The 24,249-nt window shown below is 43.8% G+C and overlaps 1 protein-coding gene across 1 annotated transcript in view; it reads right to left on the reverse strand.

Annotated features, from left to right (window-relative positions):
- The window catches only part of LOC124606847 (4-hydroxy-2-oxoglutarate aldolase, mitochondrial-like), a 74,755-nt gene that overhangs the window by 38,917 nt on the left and 11,589 nt on the right, over positions 1-24,249 (reverse strand). The gene's annotated exons all lie outside the window — the stretch shown is intronic.

A 24,249-nucleotide genomic window follows, 5' to 3' on the forward strand; every position in this document is an offset into this window, starting at 1 on the left:
ATTTTCTTCATACAAGCAACTATTCTTTCAATTGTGATTGCAAAGCAGCAATGTCCTTTCAGAAATAGACGGCTACACTTTTATTAACGGCATTCGGTAGCTCGTCAGAATTCAGGTATGATGATATACGTTATGTGAATGTTGACAGAGCAATTTGTTACCAAAAATGGGAGGCAAACATTGTAACGGCGAAGTCGAAATCTGGTGGTACTGCGCAATTTTCTCTCCGTTTTGTGATAGGACCTTGCCGTTGGTAGCGAGGCTTGCGTGCCTGAGCGATACAGATAGCCGTACCGTAGGTGCAACCACAACGGAGGGGTATCTGTTGAGAGGCCAGACAAACGTGTGGTTCCTGAAGAGGGTCAGCAGCCTTTTCAGTAGTTGCAGGAGCAACAGTCTGGATGATTGTCTGATCTGGCCTTGTAACACTAACCAAAACGGCCTTGCTGTACTTGTACTGGGAACGGCTGAAAGCAAGGGGAAACTACAGCTGTAATTTTTCCCGAGGGCATGCAGCTTTACTGGTGCTTCAGAAGAATGCCGGAGATTGGATGGGTAGACCACATAACTAATGAGGGAGTATTGAATAGAATCGGGGAGAAGAGAAATTTGTGTCACAACTTGACTAGAAGAAGGGATCGGTTGGTAGGACTTGTTTTGAGGCATCAAGGGATCACCAATTTAGTATTGGAGGGCAGCGTGGAGAGAAAAAATAGTTGAGGGAGCCAAGAGATGAATACACTAAGCAGATTCAGAAGGATGTAGGTTGCAGTAGGTACTGGGAGATGAAGCTTGTACAGGATAGAGTAGCATGGAGAGCTGCATCAAAGCAGTCTCTGGACTGAAGACCATAACAATAACATTGGACACTGAAGTTACAACAGCCTCACACCAGCTGTCTTTGATTACAGCCAATTAGCGTTAGTAATCCTGCACACTTTACGCACGTCACATTCGAGTTTATAAAAGGGCAATAACTTAATTACTATAGAAAATCATGGGAAGGAACTGTGACGTGGATTGGTCGTCGGGTGCTGATAGCTGAGTATGTGCTTCATTTTATAACTCGCATATTTTCAGGCTCTTCCTTGACCACCAAACAGCCTCACGCCAATCTAATGTTTAGCTGGAAGGTATAATAAATTTGTAATTAGTCATTCATTTTAATTTCTTTTATTTACTTCATGTCATAATGAGAAAAAATGATACAATGCGTTGTATGAATTTGTTACACCATTTTCTCAACGCAGTTACATGTAAATTCAGTGTATTCTGAAGCTCTGGTCCTGTAGGGAACGTTTAATCTACGATAAAATTTGTCAGTGCGGCAATAACATGAGAAAGAAGTCAGTATAAGAGGGGGCTCTGAAAATTTAAGAGCGACAGATGTGCCAACTATGATTATGAGTAGAAAATCAGTTGCATATTTCTTAGTGGCAAGGAGTGGATGGTGAAATCTGGAGGAGAGAGCTGGAAGTATTGATGTGCAGTCAAATGGTTCAAATGGCTATGAGCACTATGGGACTTAACTTCTCAGGTCATCAGTCCCCTAGAAATTAGAACTACTTAAACCTAACTAACCTAAGGACATTACACACATCCGTGGCCGAGGCAGGATTCGAACCTGCGACCGTAGCGGTTGCGCGGATGTGCAGTCATTCTTGGCTGGGACTCTGATGTATATTGACAGACAGGCACGTACGCTGAACTAATTACTGAAAAATCGATTACTTTGCAGAAGGCAAAACAGCTTTCATGGTGACTGAAAACAGAAACGTCTATGAAGATCACAGGGACATTATGTTGAGAAGGAGAACGCAGTACTAACAAGAGCAGACGGAAGGAACTCAGAAATTTCTAGAGAATGATTGCTTCACCAGTGTTGAAATGTTAATAAGGAAAGTAGCTCAGTAATTCTGAAACTCCATACACACGAGGGTATCGCAAGAGGTGAAAATTAAAAAAAGGAACCGAACGCCAAGAATTACAAGAGCGAAAGATGTTGGAGGAAGAAGTGAATAATTAACCGGGCATCTGAAACAAGAGAAATCTCATTCAAAGAACGCAGATATATCGTGTTTTTTTCTGGCTGTATCCAAGTAATTTTCCGCTTTGTTTTGGGCAGAAGAGAGACTGAATTTTATCCATTCTATGGACAGTGTCATAAGTGGAGACGGACAGTTATAGTTTTCTGTGTTGAACTGTTATCCATTCTCAGAAGTTAGCGTTATCAGTGTAAGGACCAAAGAGAAAGATATTTGAATTGTGGATGCTAGTAAAAGTGATGACTTGCCACTGAATACGTACTTAGGCATTCATCCGTTGTTAAGGTATAAAACTGTGTCTACGAACATCACCCTGGTATAATCGAGTCATGCGTCGATTCGGAAGAGTTTCAAAATTTTACAGCTTGGATTCTACCACAAGACGATACGCCGGAGCATCTGTGGGAACTTTATTATGCATTTTGTTAACTTTCCTATTGACAAAGTAACGACTGCCATCTTGTCTTGATCCAGCGATCGTTAAAACAGCTACTGTGCTCCAACAACAAAGACGACCCAGTATTCATATTCCAGCGATTTCTGTCCAGAGACTAGCTTTGTCTGGTAATGTGTGACGACAGTATCATAGCATGCTACCATGTAGGCAGAGGTATTGACATACACACGGTAATTTTGCATCATTAAGAAAAGAAATGAGCAGAACTTACTGCTTATAATTTTATTATCAACAGAAAACTTTCTTGCAGTTAGAATCTGCAATCTTACTGCATAATAGGAACTATCAAACTGATAATGACTTCATACACTGATGGTAAAATGTTGTGATGCTAAGAAGGATTTGTGCAACGAGGTTGTTTAATGAGAAGATGGATGTTACTTCAGCGATGTATAATATTGTGATTAGAGATGGCTAAACTGAAACACGTAACTGTTTCGAAACAGTACAATGTAATGTTTCTCCACATAAATACAAATGAGGTGCGAGAGCGCTAATCATATAAAACAGTACAATGTAATGTTTCTGTCTACTGTATAAGTATGTCCACATAAATACAAATGAGGTGCGAGAGCGCTAATCATATCGCAGAAAGTATGAAATAATCACTTAGGCGTCTTGGTAGTTTCATATTTCCTGCAGCAAATGCGCTGCTTTCGTGTCGTGTGACTTTCATACTTTTCAATTGGCTGAGGACAGCCATAGCTGAAGACAGAAGAGGCACCACGAACGGAACTGGAGGTGGGAGCAAACTGCAGAAACAACGGATATGCTACTGGGATTCCCACATTCCGTTAGTATGGGTAATATACCCATCCTGCTAATTTCCATGTACACAAAGGGAATCATTGAGGATAATAGGCACATTGACTATAGACTCACAAATAACGCCAAATAATTCGAATAAATAACAAAATATAACAGAAAAAAATTTTGTCTTTCAAGGTGGTATCCGAACCGTTACTATAAATTCACCATGCTTCCTAGCCCTTCCCGTTCACCATTACACTATCAGTGATATGTCAAAGAGATTGCTTGCAATTATTGTTGTTTGTTGTGGTCTTCAGTCCTGAGACTGGTTTGATGCAGCTCTCCATGCTACTCTATCCTGTGCAAGCTTTTTCATCTCCCAGTACCTACTGCAACCTACATCCGTCTGAATCTGGTTAGTGTATTCATCTCTTGGTCTCCCTCTACGATTTTTACCCTCCACGCTGCCCTCCAATACTAAATTGGTGATCCCTTGATGCCTCAGAACATGTCCTACCAACCGATCCCTTCTTCTGGTCAAGTTGTGCCACAAACTTCTCTTCTCCCCAATCCTATTCAATACTTCCTCAATAGTTATGTGATCTACCCATCTAATCTTCAGCATTCTTCTGTAGCACCACATTTCGAAAGCTTCTATTCTCTTCTTGTCCAAACTATTTATCGTCCATGTTTCACTTCCATACATGGCTACACTCCATACGAATACTTTCAGAAATGACTTCCTGACACTTAAATCAATACTGGAAGTTAACAAATTTCTCTTCTTCAGAAACGCTTTCCTTGCCATTGCCAGCCTACATTTTATATCCTCTCTACTTCGACCATCATCAGTTATTTTGCTCCCCAAATAGCAAAACTCCTTTACTACTTTAAGTGCCTCATTTCCTAATCTAATTCCCTCAGCATCACCCGACTTAATTAGACTACATTCCATTATCCTTGTTTTGCTTTTGTTGATGTTCATCTTATATCCTCCTTTCAAGACACTGTCCATTCCATTCAACTGCTCTTCCAAGTCCTTTGCTGTCTCTGACAGAATTACAATGTCATCGGCGAACCTCAAAGTTTTTATTTCTTCTCCATGAATTTTAATACCTACTCCTAATTTTTCTTTTGTTTCCTTTACTGCTTGCTCAATATACAGATGGAACAACATCGGGGAGAGGCTACAACCTTGTCTTACTCCCTTCCCGACCACTGCTTCCCTTTCATGTCCCTCGACTCTTATAACTGCCATCTGGTTTCTGTACAAATTGTAAATAGCCTTTCGCTCCCTGTATTTTACCCCTGCCACCTTTAGAATTTGAAAGAGAGTATTCCAATCAACATTGTCAAAAGCTTTCTCTAAGTCTACAAATGCTAGAAACGTAGGTTTGCCTTTCCTTAATCTTTCTTCGAAGATAAGTCGTAAGGTCAGTATTGCCTCAAATGTTCCAACATTTCTACAGAATCCAAACTGATCTTCCCCAAGGTTGGCTTCTACCAGTTTTTCCATTCGTCTGTAAAGAATTCTTGTTAATATTTTGTAGCCGTGGCTTATTAAACTGATAGGTAATTTTCACATCTGTCAACACCTGCTTTCTTTGGGATTGGAATTATTATATTCTTCTTGAAGAAGAATTTCGCCTGTCTCGTATATCTTGCTCACCAGATGGTAGAGTTTTGTCAGGACTGGCTCTCCCAAGGCCATCAGTAGTTCTAATGGAATGTTGTCTACTCCTGGGGCCTTGTTTCGACTTTTGGTCTTTCAGTGCTCTGTCAGACTCTTCACGCAGTTTCGTATGTCCCATTTCATCTTCATCTACATCCTCTTCCATTTCCATAATATTGTCCTCAAGAACATTGCCCTTGTATAGTCACTCTGTATACTCCTTCCACCTTTCTGCTTTCCCTTCTTTGCTTAGAACTGGGTTTCCATCTGAGCTCTTGATATTCATACAAGTCGTTCTCTTATCTCCAAAGGTCTCTTTAATTTTCCTGTAGGCGGTATCTATCTTACCCCTAGTGAGATATGCCTCTACATCCTTACATTTGTCCTCTAGCCATCCCTGCTTAGCCATTTTGCACTTCCTGTCGATCTCATTTTTGAGACGTTTGTATTCCTTTTTGCCTGTTTCAGTTACTGCATTTTTATATTTTCTCCTTTCATCAATTAAATTCAGTATTTCCTCTGTTACCCAAGGATTTCTACTAGCCCTCGTCTTTTTACCTACTTGATCCTCTGCTGCCTTCACTACTTCATCCCTCAAAGCTACCAATTCTTCTTCTACTGTATTTATTTCCCCCATTCCTGTCAATTGCTCCCTTATGCTCTCGCTGAATCTCTGTACAACCTCTGGTTCTTTTAGTTTATCCAGGTCCCATCTCCTTAAATTCCCACCTTTTTGCAGTTTCTTCAGTTTTAATCTACAGGTCATAACCAATAGATTGTGGTCAGAGTCCACATCTGCCCCTGGAAATGTCTTACAATTTAAAACCTGGTTCCTAAATCTCTGTCTTACCATTATATAATCTATCTGATACCTTTTAGTATCTCCAGGGTTCTTCCATGTATACAACCTTCTTTCATGATTCTTAAACCAAGTGTTAGTTATGATTATGTTGTGCTCTGTGCAAAATTCTACAAGGCGGCTTCCTCTTTCATTTCTGTCCCCCAGTCCATATTCACCTACTATGTTTCCTTCTCTCCCTTCTCCTACACTCGAATTCCAGTCACCCATGACTATTAAATTTTCGTCTCCCTTCACAATCTGAATAATTTCTTTTATTTCATCATACATTTCTTCAATTTCTTCGTCATCTGCAGAGCTAGTTGGCATATAAACTTGTACTACTGTAGTAGGTGTGGGCTTCGTATCTATCTTGGCCACAATAATGCGTTCACTATGCTGTTTGTAGTAGCTTACCCGCATTCCTATTTTCCTATTCATTATTAAACCTACTCCTGCATTACCCCTATTTGATTTTGTGTTTATAACCCTGTAGTCACCTGACCAGAAGTCTTGTTCCTCCTGCCACCGAACTTCACTAATTCCCACTATATCTAACTTCAACCTATCCATTTCCCTTTTTAAATTTTCTAACCTACCTGCCCGATTAAGGGATCTGACATTCCACGCTCCGATCCGTAGAACGCCAGTTTTCTTTCTCCTGATAACGACATCCTCTTGAGTAGTCCCCGCCCGGAGATCCGAATGGGGGACTATTTTACCTCCGGAATATTTTACCCAAGAGGACGCCATCATCATGTAATCATACAGTAAAGCTGCATGCCCTCGGGAAAAATTACGGCTGTAGTTTCCCCTTGCTTTCAGCCGTTCGCAGTACCAGCACAGCAAGGCCGTTTTGGTTATTGTTACAAGGCCAGATCAGTCAATCATCCAGACTGTTGCCCTTGCAACTACTGAAAAGGCTGCTGCCCCTCTTCAGGAACCACACGTTTGTCTGGCCTCTCAACAGATACCCCTCCGTTGTGGTTGCACCTACGGTACGGCTATCTGTATCGCTGAGGCACGCAAGCCTCCCCACCAACGGCAAGGTCCATGGTTCATGGGGGGGCTTGCAATTATACCTACATCAAATTTATGTATAATAACTGTCACTCTACGCCTTTTTTTATTCAGAATGTTGTAGGCTTACTTGCGTTTCCTAATATGATTACTGTACATGAACATAGAAGCGTATGTTATCAAAAAGTGTAATTTACCTGAATGATTTTCGCATATTTATTATCTTGAATGTGAATAGTATGCGTTGTTCTATTGTTTGGTTAGTGTTTATAAAGCAGATGTTACGCCATTTCGGAATATGACGGTCAGCTAGAAACGAAGCTTTATTTTCGGAAATCTTAAGCTTCATGCTACTGCTTGTCAAAAAGATTTCGACACTCTTGAAAGTGTTTCATGAAGTGGTATGTTAAATATGTTTCAGTACCTGTGCCGAGCCCGAATCTCGTCCGACACAGTGGGGAATAAAACATCACTGTTTCGATACAATAAGTCCGTTCCAAGCACAGGTGGACTGAAACAGCCTTATTTTGAAACAACGATACAGTTTCTGTGTCTGGCTCGAGATCGAATCTGGTGCAGTTATCTGAGACAAGGGCGGAATGAAACACCAGTGTTTCGAAACAGTGAACCATAGCCGTTCCGAAACAGCCGGCCAGTGTGGCCGAGCGGTTCTAGGCGCTTCAGTCTGGAACCGCGAGACCACTACGGTCGCAGGTTCGAATCCTGCCTCGGGCATGGCTGTGTGTGATGTCGTTAGGTTAGTTAGGTTTAAGTAGTTGTAAGTTCTAGGGGACTGATGACATCAGATGTTAAGTCCCATAGTGCTCAAAGCCATTTTTTTTTCGTTCCGAAACACTGAAACAGTTCCACGTATCGATACACTGTATCGAAACATAGAAACAGTGGCCAACTCTAATTGTGATGCAAAGAAGGACTTTTGAGACGAGGTCATTTAATGAGAAGATGGATGTTACTTCAGCGATATTGCATAAAGAAATTGCAGGAATGCAGCCACTATACGTCTTTGCTGGAAGTGATGGTCACGAGAATGTACAGTCGCAAGAAGACCGGACTCTGGGAAGTCACGTGGCACTACCGAGAGGAAAGACCATCGTGTTCAAAAATGGTTCAAATGGCTCTGAGCACTATGCGACTTAACTTCTGAGGTCATCAGTCGCCTAGAACTTAGAACTACTTAAACCTAACTAACCTAAGGACGTCACACACATCCATGCCCGAGGCAGGATTCGAACCTGCGACCGTAGCGGTCGCTCGGACCCAGACTGTAGCGCCTAGATCCGCACGGCCACTCCGGCCGGCCCATTGCGTTCGGCGTATGGTTTTGGAGCATCGTAATGCATCTGCAGCAGCAATTTGAGCAGCAGTTGGCACCACAATGAAACAGCGAACTGTTACAAATCGTTTGCTTGAAGGACAACTCCGAGTCAGACACCCTGTAGCGTGCATCCCACCGACCCCAAACCACCGCCATTGGCAACTTGAGTGGTGTCAAGCGAAAGCTCGTTGCAGGACAGGCTGGAGATCTATTGTGATTTCTGATGAAAGCTGGTTCTGTCTCGGTGTCCGTGATGGCCGTGTGTTGGCTAGAAGGAGGCCGGTTGAGGGCCTCCAACCAACCTGTCTGTGTGCTAGAAACACTGGACCTACATCTGGAGTTATGATTCGGGGAGTTCAAATGACAATTTGTGCCGGACCAGGACTCGAACCCTATGCTCTGCTTCCCTAGAACGGTTGCCTTGATCGCCTTTTTTGGGCTCAAATGGTTCTGAGCACTATGGGACTTAACTACTGAGGTCATCAGTCTCCTAGAACTTAGAACTACTTAAACCTAACTAACCTAAGGACGTCACACACATACATGCCCGAGGCAGGATTCGAACCTGCGACCGTAGCGGTCTCGCGGTTCCAGACTGTAGCGCCTAGAACCGGACGGCCACTCCGGCCGGCATTCGGGGAGTGATTTTCCGTGATAGCAGGAGCACTCTCGTGGTTATCCCACACGCCATGAATCCAAAATTGTACGTCAGTCTGGTGATTCAGCCTGCCATTCGTGGACAGCATCCCAGGGGGCGTTTCTTAATAGTACACTACTGGCCATTAAAATTGCTACACCACGAAGATGAGGTGCTACAGACGCGAAATTTAACCGACATGAAGAAGATGCTGTGAAATGCAAATGATTATCTTTTCAGAGCATTCACACAAGGTTGGCGCCGGTGGCGACACCTACAACGTGCTGACATGAGGGAAGTTTCCAACCGATTTCTCATATACAAACAGCAGTTGACCGGCGTTGCCTGGTGAAACGTTTTTGTGATGCCTCGTGTAAGGAGGAGAAATGAGTACCATCACGTTTCCGACTTCGATGAAGGTCGAATTGTAGCCTATCGCGATTGCGGTTTATCGTATCGTAACATTTCTGCTAGTGTTGGTCGAGATCCATTGACTGTTAGCAGAATATGGAATCAGTGGGTTCAGAAGGGTAATACGGAACGCCGTGCTGGATCCCAACGGCCTCGAATCACCACTAGCAGTCGAGATAACAGGCATCTTATCCGTATGGCTGTATCGGATCGTGCAGTCACGTCTCGATCCCTGAGTCAACAGATGGGGACGTTTGCAAGACAACAACCATCTGCACGAACAGTTCGACGACGTTTGCAGCAGCATGGACTATCAGCTCGGAGAGCATGGCTGCGGTTACCCTTGACGCTGCATCACAGACAGGAGCGCCTTAGGTGGTGCACTCAACGACGAACCTGGGTGCACGAATGGCAAAACGTCATTTTTTCGGATGAATCCAGGTTCTGTTTACAGCGTCATGATGGTCGCATCCGTTTTTGGCGACATCGCGGTGAACGCACATTGGAAGCGTGTGTTCGTCATCGCCATACTGGCGTATCACCCGGCGTGATGGTATGGGGTGCCATTGGTTACACGTCTCGGTCACCTCTTGTTCGCGTTGACGGCACTTTTAACAGTGGATGTTACATTTAAGATGTGGTACGACCCGTGTCTCTAACCTTCATTCGTTTCCCTGCGAAACCCTACATTTCAGCAGGATAATGCACGACCGCATGTCGCAGGTCCTGTACGGGCCTTTCTGGATACAGAAAATGTTCGACTGCTGCCTTGGCCAGCACACTCTCCAGATCTTTCACCAATTGAAAATGTCTAGTCAATGGTGGCCGAGCAACTGGCGCGTCACAATACGCCATTCACTACTCTTGATGAACTGTGGTATCGAGTTGAAGCTGCATGGGCAGCTGTACATGTACACGCCATCCAAGCTCTGTTTGACTCAATGCCCAGTCGTATCAAGACCGTTATTACGGCCAGAGGTGGTTGTTCTGGGTACTGATTTCTCAGGATCTATGCACCCAAATTGCGTGAAAGTGTAATCATATGTCAGTTCTAGTATAATATGTTTGTCCAATGAATACCCGTTTATCATCTGCATTTCTTCTTGGTGTAGCAGTTTTAATGGCCAGTAGTGTATAACGCTCGCCCGCATACCACTGTTATAACTCAACATGCCACACAGGGTATCGACAAGTTGCTTGGTCTATTCGATCAACAGATCTGTCTGCAATTGAGTACATATGTGACGTCATCGGGCGACAACCTATCCACAAATAGTATTAACCGTCTCTGTACTGATCGACTAAGTGCAACAGGCATGGAATTGCATCCCAAAAACTGACATACCCCATCTGTACAACACAGTGCATGGTCGTTTGGATCATTGCGTTCAACACTCTGGCGGTTACACCGGTTATTAATGTACCTACATTTCGCATTTTCAATGGCTTATCTTCCGCTTACATTAACCTGTAATCTTGCAATGTTAATCACTTAAATGTATTGCATAGACAAGTGTATTCTAGAAATTTCATCATTCTATATTAATTATTTTTTCCGCCAGTGTATAAAATAAACTGTTACGAGAATGAATGATCTCGACATTGTTGAAATGATTAATTTTCTGAATACGTTTACATATAATAGAGGAAAATATTGATGCTTTCACCTAGTAAGAAAACGGTTAAAGATTGAACTTAACACGACATATCTGAAAAAAATATTATTTTTTTGTTTAACATTACAGTTAATCCCGAATCCCAGATTTTATAAGCAAGTGATTTCATCAATTCTTACCCAGAATGTCATTTTATTCTATGATAACTTACAACAGTTCATGTTAAGCAATGTACTTTGATACATGACAGATGTTTTAACAGTCAGTGTTTATTATAGACTACAAAATGTCCGCCCCGATAGCTGAGTGGTCAGCGTGACGGATTGCCATCCTACGGGTCTGGGTTCGATTCCCGGCTGGGTCGGGGATTTTCTCCACCTATGGACTGGGTGTTGTGCTGTCTTCATCATCATTTCATCTCCCCCTCCTGCGCTCAGGTCGTCCAATGTGGCGTCGGATGTAATATGACCATTCTAATTTACCCCACTTTTAGTTTTTTAGTGTCAGCAAGCCTTGTTCAATCTAAAAGTTGTAAGGCTGCACAAAAAATACATTTTCTAAGCCCCTGATCACCAATCCATTCTGTGAAAATCGGTATGTCTTACAAAATATCGACCTACTTCCTCCTACTTTCAAATATAGAGTGAATCAGCTAAAACTTGCACCATGTTGAGGAAATGGAAATTGCTTCGATGTGCGGTTTTCACAGAATGGATTGGTGATCAGGGGCTTAGAAAGTGTATTTTTTGTGCAACCTTACAACTTTTACATGGAACAAGGCTTGCTGACACTAAAAAACTAAAAGTGGGGTAAATTAGAAAGTCATTGGTGTTTGTTGCAGGATTCAGATGCGAGTCATTTACGAGATATCGTATTCTGAAAAGTTTCAACTCCGACACTTGTGCAATACTTGTGGTAGCACAAACTAATGAACAACATCAATGTGTACACTAGCAGTGTGGATTCTCACCAGTAACGAGACAATTGATCATCACAGGTTCTGTTCAAAATGACCACTGGCAGCCGCAATACAAGCTTCTAGTCTGGTATGGAACGACTGCTGCATACGTGCTACAATTTCAGTGAAGATGTCCGTATCATTGCATTATCATCGGGTGTAGTTCGTATGTCGTTGTAGACGGCACTTTCAGCTTTCCCCACAGAAGAAAGTCTATCGCCGTTAAATCTGGATAACGGACCAGCCAAGGTACAGATCCTCTGAGTCTAATATAACGATATCGAAACAATTCGTAAAGACATCATGTTACACTTCGACCACTATGGGCTGGGCAGCTATCATGTTGGTCCCACAGGTTCCTGCTAGTCTGTAGAGAAACGTCTTCTAGCATCCGCGTTAGGAGGCTGGGAGAGCTGTGCGAGTTCAATGTTCCGTCCATGAGAAACAGGCCTATGAGTTGATGGTTTACTATCCCACACCACATGTTTACCCTCCATCGAAGTTGACGTTCCACCTTGACGAAGGCAAAGGGGATAGTCAACAGACTAGTAGTGCATGTTTTGGCATTTTACCTGGCCATGACTGATAAATTTGGCTTCATCACTAGGCAACATACATGGTACATTTGGAGCATCCTGTTTTAGTGCTCATGTACAAAAATTAACATGATTCTCACAATCGTTTCCATGTACCTCTTGATAGACAGAGAGGCGTTAGGCGTGGAACCTATGTCGATGGAGATTGCCTAGGACGCTTGCCTAACTCATCCCACTCCCTTGTGCGATTGCAGAGGAGCTAAGTGTGAGTCAACTGCAACAGCACCAAGAATATTAATTTTTCCCCTGTTCTACCGTCACTTGTTTCCTTCTGTTAACGTTGTCTAGGTATGTCGTCTCCTGACATAGGTGGGAGAGGGAGAAAAGGGGTTACTGGTCAGTCTGCGCTCCCGAGCGGTACAGAGCAGACGGCAGAAGGACAATTCACAGTGAAGGCATTTGACTGTTTTCTTCTATCTGAGCCAACACTGGTTCAGGCATTTATTAGAAATGCAGGTGGTGAGACTTGGTAGGGAACTCGTTGTGGAGACTCTTGGACAAACAGGGTTTTGAAATAGTTGTTTATTCCAGACAGGACTAAAAAGCATGAATAACACTGTTACAACAGAAGCCTGTGCAGAAGTCCCAGGTGTGGATACTAACCACAGTATCAAACACTAGCAGCATCTTAAGGCAACAACTTACTTGCAAAACAAAACATACTGAATGAGACGCTGTTCACTGAGGCACTCCAAGTGAGAGAGCAGACTTACGCGGAGCTGGAACGAGGCTGGAGTCGACGGACGCGGATTTGACACCCACAGCTCCACCAAAATGCGTAACCTAGGGGTTTTAAAGAGTCGCGTTGGGGCACTGTTTTTCCCACTTAAAGCCACCCAGCCAATCCCGCAGGTCTCTTGCAGGCGCCTGCAGGTCCCCTCTACTGCTCCTAAGGCGGGGATGTTAATGCAGTTGCACTAAGTCCGTATTTGGTATCAACATTGTTCAGCTGACAGCTAAACGTAACTGCTCTGGCAAATAAGGCTTGCAACATTATTTTTATACGTCATTTAGCCCCGCCCCTCGGGCTCCCCGGAGTAGGGACTGCTAGGTCAACAGTTTTTTGGCGTTTTCGCTCTCTTTCTAACCCTTGTGAGTCTACTGACGTTGCTGTTCTCAGGGCTGGTATCAAGCTGACTTTATACACTAGTACGTGCCTGTTGGTCACAAAGTTCTACGGTGGCAACCTACTACAGCGTCTAGACGACATATGAAGTTACATGTTAATTCCTTGAAGAGTAACTAGCGTCGTGGGAATGCGTCTTGGGGCGTCTGCATTTCGCAAGGCACTCCCCTTACGGTTTACTTCTTGTAACAATATCTCTCCTAATTTCGTCTGCCCTCAGCATCGTCTCTGCTTCCGCGTCTTGGAGCGCCTGTCCTCCTTTCTGACAACTTCAAGATAACACTACAGTAGCAAGGAATAATTAATATATTACAGGGGGTACACTACTACTTTCACTGGTTGAAGAGGTTCATAAGTAATTGCCGAGATAGTTAACGTCTATTGGACTATCTTGGTGCATACACCGTACATGAACGAACTGCGTTCTTGCTACACTCTCCATACACCACGAGAATGCAGGCTATTTCTGCATTGGTAAATCCCATCGTCCACTCGTGACCTACTGCTTGAACGTCATGCAGTGACTGACTTAGCATGTTGTAGTGCGCTCAAGGAACACACAGGCACACTGTACGCAAACATAACAACATCGTATCTAGCAACTACACAAGTTGAATGGCATAGACAAGTATCGGTTGCAAACTTTTCGAAATGCCATATCTCGTGAAAGACTCGCACTAGAATCCTGCAATAAACATCACTGACTTGCTGATTTACCCTACCTTTAGTCTGTTAGTGCCAATAGGCATTGCTCCATTTAAAACGTGTAGGCTTGCATACATTTTCTAAGTATTATTCCAATCTGTTTATCGACTAATAATAGAAGTCCCTGACTACAAATCCATTATGTGCAAACCGCACATCAATAGTACTTTCCATTTCCTAAATATTTGTGATGCAAGTTTTAGGTGATTCACCGTGTGTGTGTTTTTAATTTTTTGTGTGTGAGAATGGAGATGTGTGTGTCACTTTTCACTTTAACCATCGCAGACCAAAGCAGGAGAAAAGTTAGCTACAAGCCAATTCTATAGTTCTCTATTGAGTCAACATTGAAGCATCTTGTGTTAAGGTGAATCTCACGAAAGGGGCCTAGTATTCTGAGATAATTCTAGGTGACAGTGTTCAGTTGTGGCCTCACTAATGACTGGTGCACTAATTATCTGGCAGCAGTACATTTAACTGTTACTGTTGGTGTCTTATATACAGTAAGGTGAGAGTACTGACTTTGGATATCTTAGTCAGTTACGGTAAGACGTATTCTGGCTTTCACCAAAGCGTTTCAGACTTCTTAACGTTTGTGAGAACCGTCTTAAATAGCTCATCAATTAAATTAGTAGGATCTTTAGTTCGTTCACGAAAACTGACAATGGCTGGGAGAACGGTGCACTGACACGACACCACTCCATTCCATACCCAATGACTCGTCGCGAGGATGATATGGCGGGCCTGTGGGCGAGTTAACATTTTACGTAGGAAGTTTAGTTATTGTCGTTTTCATTTGTCTCCGTTTGGTCCTGCTGGAAATGGGTTGTTGACACCTCCCATTCATATCTGCACTGATCTGTCTCACAGTTGGCCGGCGATCGGCCCGTATAATTCCTCAGAGGCGACTAGACGTCCTTTCGTCAAATACTCGTGGTCGCCCTGTATTACGGTTTACGCGTGTGGCAGCACTGCCTCTGCGGCATTGTAGGTACATCCGGAGATACTGCTGACCTCTGAAACCCGAGTTCTTGCGTGATCTCCATTATGCTATGAGCTACGCGTCTTGCATCGATTATCATCCCACGTTCAAAGTCGGTTAACTCACGACGTGCTGCCACGTCCATCACACACCTGCATGTAACAGACCGTCCTGATGCGATATGTATACTCACGCCATACGCAACAGCGTTCGGACGTCATACGCGGGATATCTTAAAATGGGACAACCCTTCCCGTGACCTCATACGAAGTCTCGCATATGTAGGACAGCCATTGTCTTGTAAGAGCGATTTTCTTAAGTATCAGTGCTTATAAATGTTTGATTTACGCTCTGACACTCTTTGTGGACTCTGCGATATAAATGTAAGCAATATTTGTGTTATCCACCCGCCTGATCTCAGCGTCACCGAAATCTCTCCTTACTTCTGGCATGACAGAAATTGGAAGACTTCAGGCAGTGAATACTTTTGTTCCTAACCACTGCCACAAATAATAAAAAAGTAATAATTATTACTGACAACATTTTGTGTGTTTGCCATTTAAATAACGTATAAGACTTTTGATGTGTTGGCAAATGTGCCAACACCTTGTAGATAGAGGCGGCCGAAATGCACGCTATCTAACGCAGACGGGCGTGAATTCTGGAACAGGATAAGTAGTGAATTCTCATAAGAAAAGTATGCAGCTCCTCGAATACTTATCTTTTATTCTTTGATGTGAATACAGCATTCTTGATGAGACATATCATATGATAACTATCAAACTATGTAAGGCTAATGGCGCCTTGCTAGGTCGTAGCCATGGACTTAGCTGAAGGCTATTCTAACTGTCTCTCGGCTAATGAGCGATGCTTCGTCAGTGTAGTCGCTAGCAAAGTCGTCCGTACAACTGGGGCGAGTGCTATTCCGTATCTCGAGGCCTGCCTTGTGGTGGCGCTCGGTCTGCGATCACACAGTGGCGACACGCGGGTCCGACATGTACTAAATGGACCGCGGCCGATTTAAGCTACCACCTAGCAAGTGTGGTGTCTGGCGGTGACACCACAACTTTCATAGCGGCTCTTCACCTAGGAACAGTAATTTTACTGAAGACCGACTAAATTGTAAACTTTTATATCTGTATAAATATTACATCTACTTTTAGCAACTAACGCTGTAACTACAGCAAATAAAGTAATGTACTACTTTTACTACTTGATATTAGATGTAGAATGAACCAATATCTGCAGAATAAGATTTTCACTCTGCAGCGGAGTGTGCGTTGATATGAAACTTCCTGACAGATTAAAACTGTGTGCCGGACCGAGACTCGAACTCGGGACCTTTGCCTTTCGCGGGTAAGTGCTCTACCAACTGAGCTACCCAAGCACGACTCACGCCCCGTCCTCACAGCTTCACTTCTGCCAGTACGTCGTCTCCTACCTTCCAAACTTTACAGAAGCTCTCCTGCGTAGAGCACTTGCCCGCGAAAGGCAAAGGTCTCGAGTTCGAGTCTCGGTCCGGCACACAGTTTTAATCTGCGAGGAAGTTTCACTAATATCTGAGATCGTTGTCCAGGAATCGCGTCTTTTGATCTCTCCTGTATCTACTAAACTTAAGAAGATGCACGCCACAGTCGCGATCGTGGTGGCGACAGGTGATCGCTCCCGCTTCGACAAGCAGTCCACGGACCGTTCGTCAATGCGTATCTGGTAAACAACGCACTCACGCGCCCACACCGTTGTTTTTCGTCTCTATTATTCTCTTGGCTCATTAAATGCATGTTTACTTTCTTCTGTTGGTTCTCTCTCAACATATCGAGCAATTTTCCCTAAAGGCTGGAACGGACTCTCACCATTACATTCTTGTGTAATTTATGTGTTCGTTTTCTGTGGATGTCTTGCTTTGAGCCTGATGTATTACTGAATTGCAGATTCGTGGCTTTTTCCACATGCTGAAGGTTTCCTCCCTTTTCCCATATTCCTAAAGTATTCGTACACTAATTTTAAGTCAACAGCATCTGTGTTGCTCATGTGTAGCTGTTCCCCCTGTCCTTAAATAATTCAGAGACGTCTTAACTGAAACACGTGTTTGCATTTACGAGCCCCGACACTGAACGGTGAAGGAGACAGGCAGTTTTCAGGTGAGTCGTAACCTATTTGTGCAGTTGTAGGGAAGGAGTGACAGAGTTTCAGGTACGTTTCTGATCCGTCGTTACCCACCTTTTAATTTATTTAAACTCGTCACGAGTGATGATGATGATTCAACATTTTATTTACCTCAACGGCTTGACACGCCTGGATCATCATTAATATATCAGTATACAGATTATTAAAGTGTTACTGTTTCTTCTACTGAGGAGAACGAAGATAACGGAACACCACTTGAACATAAATGCAGATGGTAGCTAAAATTGCAGGTTGCGCTGTTTTATTTGACCACGCACCTTTGCAATATCCTCAATACGTAGAATGTGTCAGTCGTCGCCAGAACAGTGTCCCCTGTAGTTGCGTGTGCATTTCGTCGGGGTTAAATGAATTCGATTGTGGGTGCTTCCGTAACCAAGGTAGCTGAAGTGATTAGTGTTTCAAGAGGCACTGTACCGAATATTTATGCCGCATATACGGAAAACGGAAAAACATCATTCGCTAAGTCACAATGCGGACAAAAGTGTGTGTCGAGCCTGACGGACTTCCACTGAACAGGATTGTGACGAAAAATAAAAGGACGACAAATGCAAGAGTCAGTGCAGAACTGAATTTCACACTCGTGAGCCCTATCAGCACCAAAGCAACAGAAAGGGAGCTCCATAACCTGCAGATTGCAAATGCCTGAAACAGGAAAACGGGGGGCCGAAGCCATAAAACATGTACTACGGAGCAACGGAAGAATATCACTTGAGCGGAAGAGTCTCATTTCCCACTGTTTCTAACTTCTGGCCGAGTTTATGCTCCAAGGAGTGAAATATGGTGGGGTTCACTGACGATTTGGACAGCCATATCGTGGCATTTCGTTGACCTTTCGGTTACCCTGCAGGCTTGCTTTATTCCCAAAGGCCATGTGACAATTTTCGCTGACCAGGTACACAACTTGGTACAATGTTGGTTCCCCTGCAGTGATGCTGTGTTGCAAGAAGACAGGACCTGTGCTCATTCAGGTTGTATCGTCCAGTACTGGCTTTGTGAGCACGATGATGAATTGTCGTGTGTGTCCTCTGGCGACCAAAAGCACCAGATCCGAATATTACTGAGCCTTTTTGGTCTACTTTAGAGAAAAAGGCGGATGATCACTATCCATCTCCACCATCATTACCGGAAGTTATTTGCAGGAAGAATGGTATAAGATTTCCTTTTAAACCATACTAGACCTGTATTTGTCCGCTAGAGGCGAATGGAAACTGTTTTCAATGCCAATGGTTTTCCTGCACCTGATTAGTCATTGTAATGTGTTATGTTTTTGATATTCCCAATTTTCGTCCACCCTCCATCTACCAGTATACAGGTTAGAAAGTGTTCCCTTTCTTCTACATCTTCCAGGATGACAAAAACCGTGTTTATGGGGCTGCGCCCATACGTTTTTGGTATGATGAACACTCTGGTAAATGAACGCATCTCGATTTGCCGGTGTAAACCACCCGATGTTATCAGTGCTGCAGGCGGTGCTCCATAACCGGTGACTGCACCTACTGTGGCGCTGCTGTTAACTTCCACTTCACGTTTTATCATCTTCCTTATTGTTTTGTCACACTGGTACTATCGGTGTGGATGTTCGTTATCTGAAAGTCGGGCGACTGTCTCTTCAAATATTATTCGCATCGTAGAGAGATAGCGAGACTGCGCGGTGTAACTTGAAGCTGAAATACGCGACGAGTGGCACGTTGTTTTGAACAGCTTTGACTGTTTCTTAGTGATATTCCAGTCGGAATTCTGTATTAATGTCTTCGTCAAAAGGTGCTGAGGAAACACGTTGCACTGTTGGTGAAGGAGTTGATGAAATCCATTGTAGGCCCTGATAAGATTCATTATCGTATGTTTATAAGCTACGGTACATACATCGTTGCATGAAGATTTTTCCGTTATTAGCCGCGCATCTGTTTCCTTCGACGCGCAATTGGAGCGGTTGTTGCGCATATTCAGACCTCTCATATAGACAGATGGAGAAGCTGCGCTCGTCCGACGAAGAACGCGGCAGAGCGTGAAGTTAATAAGTTTACTGCAGCTGTAAAATGACGATTAATGGCTGCGTATTCCGTATAATAGTAGAAACCATACATTCAGTGCTTAATTTGAGACAATTCGCAAGTGTTTTAACTTGTATACTTCTGCCACGCCGCGCTGACTGCATGTGTTTGAACAATGAACTATGACACAAGAATTAATTGTGAAAATACCGTACTACGTAATATATGCTGAACGTGATGGTATCATTGCGATATTTAGAAACGAATTAAGTGATTATCGCAATAAGAAGAACTTGACAATGTTCTCATGAAGGTGATCGACAGACTTCTGTATTTTAGCTGTGCAAGTGATTCCGATATACATACATCAAAAAAGGTTTTGCATCACCCGGTTCCCAGAACTCCTGAAGATAGTCGTTGACTGTGGATATTGTATCACAGACACAGTGCCTTTGACTCTTCAGAGATGTCACTAAGCCCGCCCAAAGACGTAAACAACCATCCATGAACAGGGGTCCGACAGCCGATGAGTTCCAGTTATTCCACGAGGAAGGACGTACATGGCTCGTGTTGTCTGTAGTTCAACCATGCCTAGACGGTCAATACTGCGGTTCGATCGCGTCCGCATTGTTACTTTGTGCCAGGAAGTGCTCTCAACAATGGAAGTGTCTACGCGTCTCGGACTGAACCAAAGCGATGTTGTTGTGACATGGAGGAGATGCAGAGAGAAACAGGAACTGTCGATGACATGCCTCGCTCAGGCCGCCTAAGGGCTATTACTGCGGTGGATCGCTACCTACGGATTATGGCTCGGAGGAACCCTGACAGCAACTGCACCATGTTCAATAGTGCTTTTCGTGCAGCCACAGGACGTCGTGTTACGACTCAAACTATGCCCAATAGGCTGCATGATACGCAGCTTCACTTCCGACGTCCATGGCGAGGTCCATCTTTGCAACCACGACACCATGCAGCGCGGTACAGATGGGTCCAACAGCGTGCCACATGGACCACTTGGTATCACGTTCTCTTCACCGATGAGTGTCGCATATGCTTTCAACCAGACAATCATCGGAGACGTGTTTGCAGCTAACCCGGTCAGGCTGAACGCCTTAGACACACTGTCCAGCGAGTGCAGCAATGTGGAGGTTCCCTGCTGTTTTGGGGTGGCATTATGGGGGGCCGACGTACGCCGCCGGTGGTCATGGAAGGCGCAGTAACGGCTGTACGATACGTGAATGTCATCCTTCGACCGATAGTGGAACCATATGGGCAGCATATTGGCGAGGCATTCGTCTTCATGGACAACAATTCGCGCCCCCGCCGTGCACATCTTGTGAATGGCTTCCTTCAGGATAACGACATCGCTCGACTAGAGTGGCCAGCATGTTCTCCAGACATGAACCCTATCGAACAAGCCTGGGATGGATTAAATAGGGCCGCGCGGGATTAGCCGAGCGGTGTAGGGCGCTGCAGTCATGGACTGTGCGGCTGATCCCGGCAGAGGTTCGATTCCTCCCTCGGGCACGGGTGTGTCTGTTTGTCCTTAGGATAATTTAGGTTAAGTAGTGTGTAAGCTTAGGGACTGATTACCTTAGCAGTTAAGTCCCATAAGATTTCACACACATTTGAACATTTTTTGGATTGAAAAGGACTGTTTATGGACGAGGTGACCCACAAACCACTCTGAGAGATCTATGCCGAATGGCCGTTGAGGAGTGGGACAAACTGGACCAACAGTGCCTTGATAAACTTGAGGACAATATTCTACGACGAGTACAGGCATGCATCAACGCAAGAGGATGCGCTACTGAGTATTAGGTACCGGTGTGTACAGCATTCTCGACCACCATCTCTGAAGGTCTCTGTGTATGGTGGTACAACATGAAATGTGCGGTTTTCATGAGCAATAAAAAGGGTGGAAATGATGTTTATGTTGATCTCTTTTGCGGTTTTCTGTACAGGTTTCGGAACTCTGGGAACCGAGGTGATGCAAAAGTTTTTTTGATGTGTGTATGTATGAAAATAGCGCGTGAACAGTGTCGCTCTTTTTCGGAACAATTTTCAGAAAAGATTTCATATAACCAGATCTGTGTTATTTTAACTGGTATAGTAGCATCCATTCCCTCTGCGTTGAACTTTTGTACGGTGTTGGAACATTTAAGCATTTCTATTAACTACAGGACTACGGAGAAAAGATCAGCCCGTGCTGAAGCTTCAGGTAGGCTGCTTAGACTATGAGCGTTAAACAGACTTATAGGAGAGTCTACCCCAAGAGTATCGAGAGGAAGTGAAACAGGGCTGCTTCAAATGGCTCTGAGCCCTATGGGACTTAACATCTGAGGTCATCAGTCTTCTAGAACTTAGAACTACTTAAACCTAACTAACCTAAGGACATCACACACATCCATGTCCGAGGCAGGATTCGAACCTACGACCGTAGTGGTCGCGCGGATCCAGAGTGAAGGGCCTAGTACCGCTCGGTCACACCGGCAGGTGCGAAACAGGGAAAAGACTACAAAATAATAGCAGCAGCGCAGACTTTTCCTTATAGTCTTTCAAATTACATGTTCTCCAGCAGATGAAAAGAAACATAAGAGCTGCTTGTTACTTATATGGAACTGGTTGACATTTCTGACAGGACATGAAAACCATAAAATGAAGTAGGGAAACAGTCGCTACTGTCGAGTTTCTCAATAGATACTAAAATAATCCGAAAGGAATTCTTGCAAAAGGATACCAGGGTATGAGCGTTTAATTTTTAATACAAACAATATTTAGTAATTTTTGAAAATCTTGTCGTATGTGTTTGTGGTAATGACGGCAATGGCTGCAAGTAAGTCTTATACGACTGTCTTATACTATTTAACAATTCTGTCCATCGTATTATAATCGTTTCCTCTTTGAGTGTATGTCACACCTTCAGTAACTCTTATCATCGTACAGCGAAGTCGATATCGTGCATGTCCGCTATCAATGACTCCTCTTGTGGCCATTAAGGGGCGCCTGCAGGCGGACCCAGCTGCTGACTTCAGGCATGACAGCCGAGTCGCTCCAAGACACTTCATATTGTGCTGTGCTAAGGTCTCCACCGGGCTTACAATTTAAAATCCACAACAGATGGAGGACGACACTATTTTGAGGAAAGTAGCGCATCTTTTCTAAAACTGGTTAAAATATCTAAAAAAAGCTCAGGGTAATTTTGATGGGAGCGAGAGAGAATCCATAAAATGGCATTCCCATCCACAACACAGAAAACATAACCAGAACTTATCAAGATCATCTTCTTCATCCAACTCGTGGCTCAAACACGGACATCCATTTAGGGACAAAGCCCAAACAACAAATTGGTAGTGGCGCGTATTTGACTGGCAATCTTCGCATCGTTCCTCTGCTGCCCAACCCCACTGTCTAGCGTCTACCGCCACTATATATATATATATATATATATATATATATATATATATATATATATATATATATATTAAAAAAATCTAAGCACTATAGGACTTAACATCTGAGGTTATCCAGTCCCCTAGACTTAGAACTACTTAAACCTAACCAACCTAAGGACATCACACACGTCCATACCCGGGGTAGGATTTGAACCTGCGACTGTACCAGCAGCGCGGTTCCGGACGGAAGCGCCTAGAACCGCTCAGCCACAGCGGCCGGCTCACGAGCAGGGAGCGATATCCAGGGTGCTTAGGCTGTTTTGCTAAACGTACAGGCACTCAGTGACTTTATAGGGAAACATGTTGGCTGCACTGCTGTGAACAAGGACATGTGATGGAAGCTTGAAAAAGTGGCACCGCGTTACAATGACAATGCCGCAGCAGCCTTAAACGTCACAGCCGTAACTGAACTCTTTCCTAGAGCAACTGCAAGAAGTTTTCTGAGCCACTCACGAGCAACAGCAAATTAATAGAACTTGTTGTTAATACCGGTCCACCTGTTTCTAGAGGCTGACACAAAACAGCCGGAACTTTTGAAACACCCAATAAGTATAGAAAAAGAATCCTACAAAAAGTTTTGTTGGCAGAAATTCAACCACTAAAACTTGACTTTCAAGAGACAGGAGTCCAATTTATCAGTGTTCAAAAATTACATTCTGTAAATGGCGTCGTTCTGTACGTATGAATTCTTCCAGTCTGCTCTTGAGATTTCTCCTTGATTGCTGCAACATCTCATGTGGTATACCACGAATCTAGTCTTGAATTATTTGTTCAAATTCATCCAGTGTTCTTGGCCGAGTCATTTATACGCAACTCTTAAAGTAGTTCACAAGAAAAAAAAAATCACAAACGGGCAAATCTGGTGATCTTGGGGACCAGGGAATGTCACCGAATCTTGACGCGGCACTGTAACCAAAGAAGCCATTAATCGCCTTCCATTGTCGGACCATCCAACTGGAACCAGGTTTCGTGAAGCTGTGGAATACTGTTCAGTGCAGATGCAAGAAAAGATACCGATTCCAATTGACAGTCACTGCGATCCGCTCTTTGTTTTCGAAAAAGTAAGGTCCAGTGATCACATGTATCGGAAGTGCACACCATACTGTAACCTCGCTGACGTATAAATGGTGTTTATGAACTTTGTTGGGGTTGCTGTCTGCCCAGTAATGGTAGTTCTGTTTATTCACGCCTCTTTTTAAATGAATATAGGCCTCACCTGACACTCACGTGTTATGGATGTGCTGACATCCATTCAATTATGCTGTCTATATTTGCTGACGTGATTCTAATCGCAACTGGTAATCGTTCTCCTTCAGTTGTCGCAGATCTACAGCTTATACGCATAAAATTTTGACTCAAAATGGAACTGCGGTTGTAGCCACTAGGTTACAAACTGAATACTGTGGGCTCCGTCAGATTGAGACGCGTGTAGCTTAGACAGTCTGCAGAGTACGAGCACTTCTCGGTCAT

Source organism: Schistocerca americana, chromosome 3 (genome assembly GCF_021461395.2).
Source record: "Schistocerca americana isolate TAMUIC-IGC-003095 chromosome 3, iqSchAmer2.1, whole genome shotgun sequence".
In the NCBI taxonomy this organism is placed as follows: domain Eukaryota; kingdom Metazoa; phylum Arthropoda; class Insecta; order Orthoptera; family Acrididae; genus Schistocerca; species Schistocerca americana.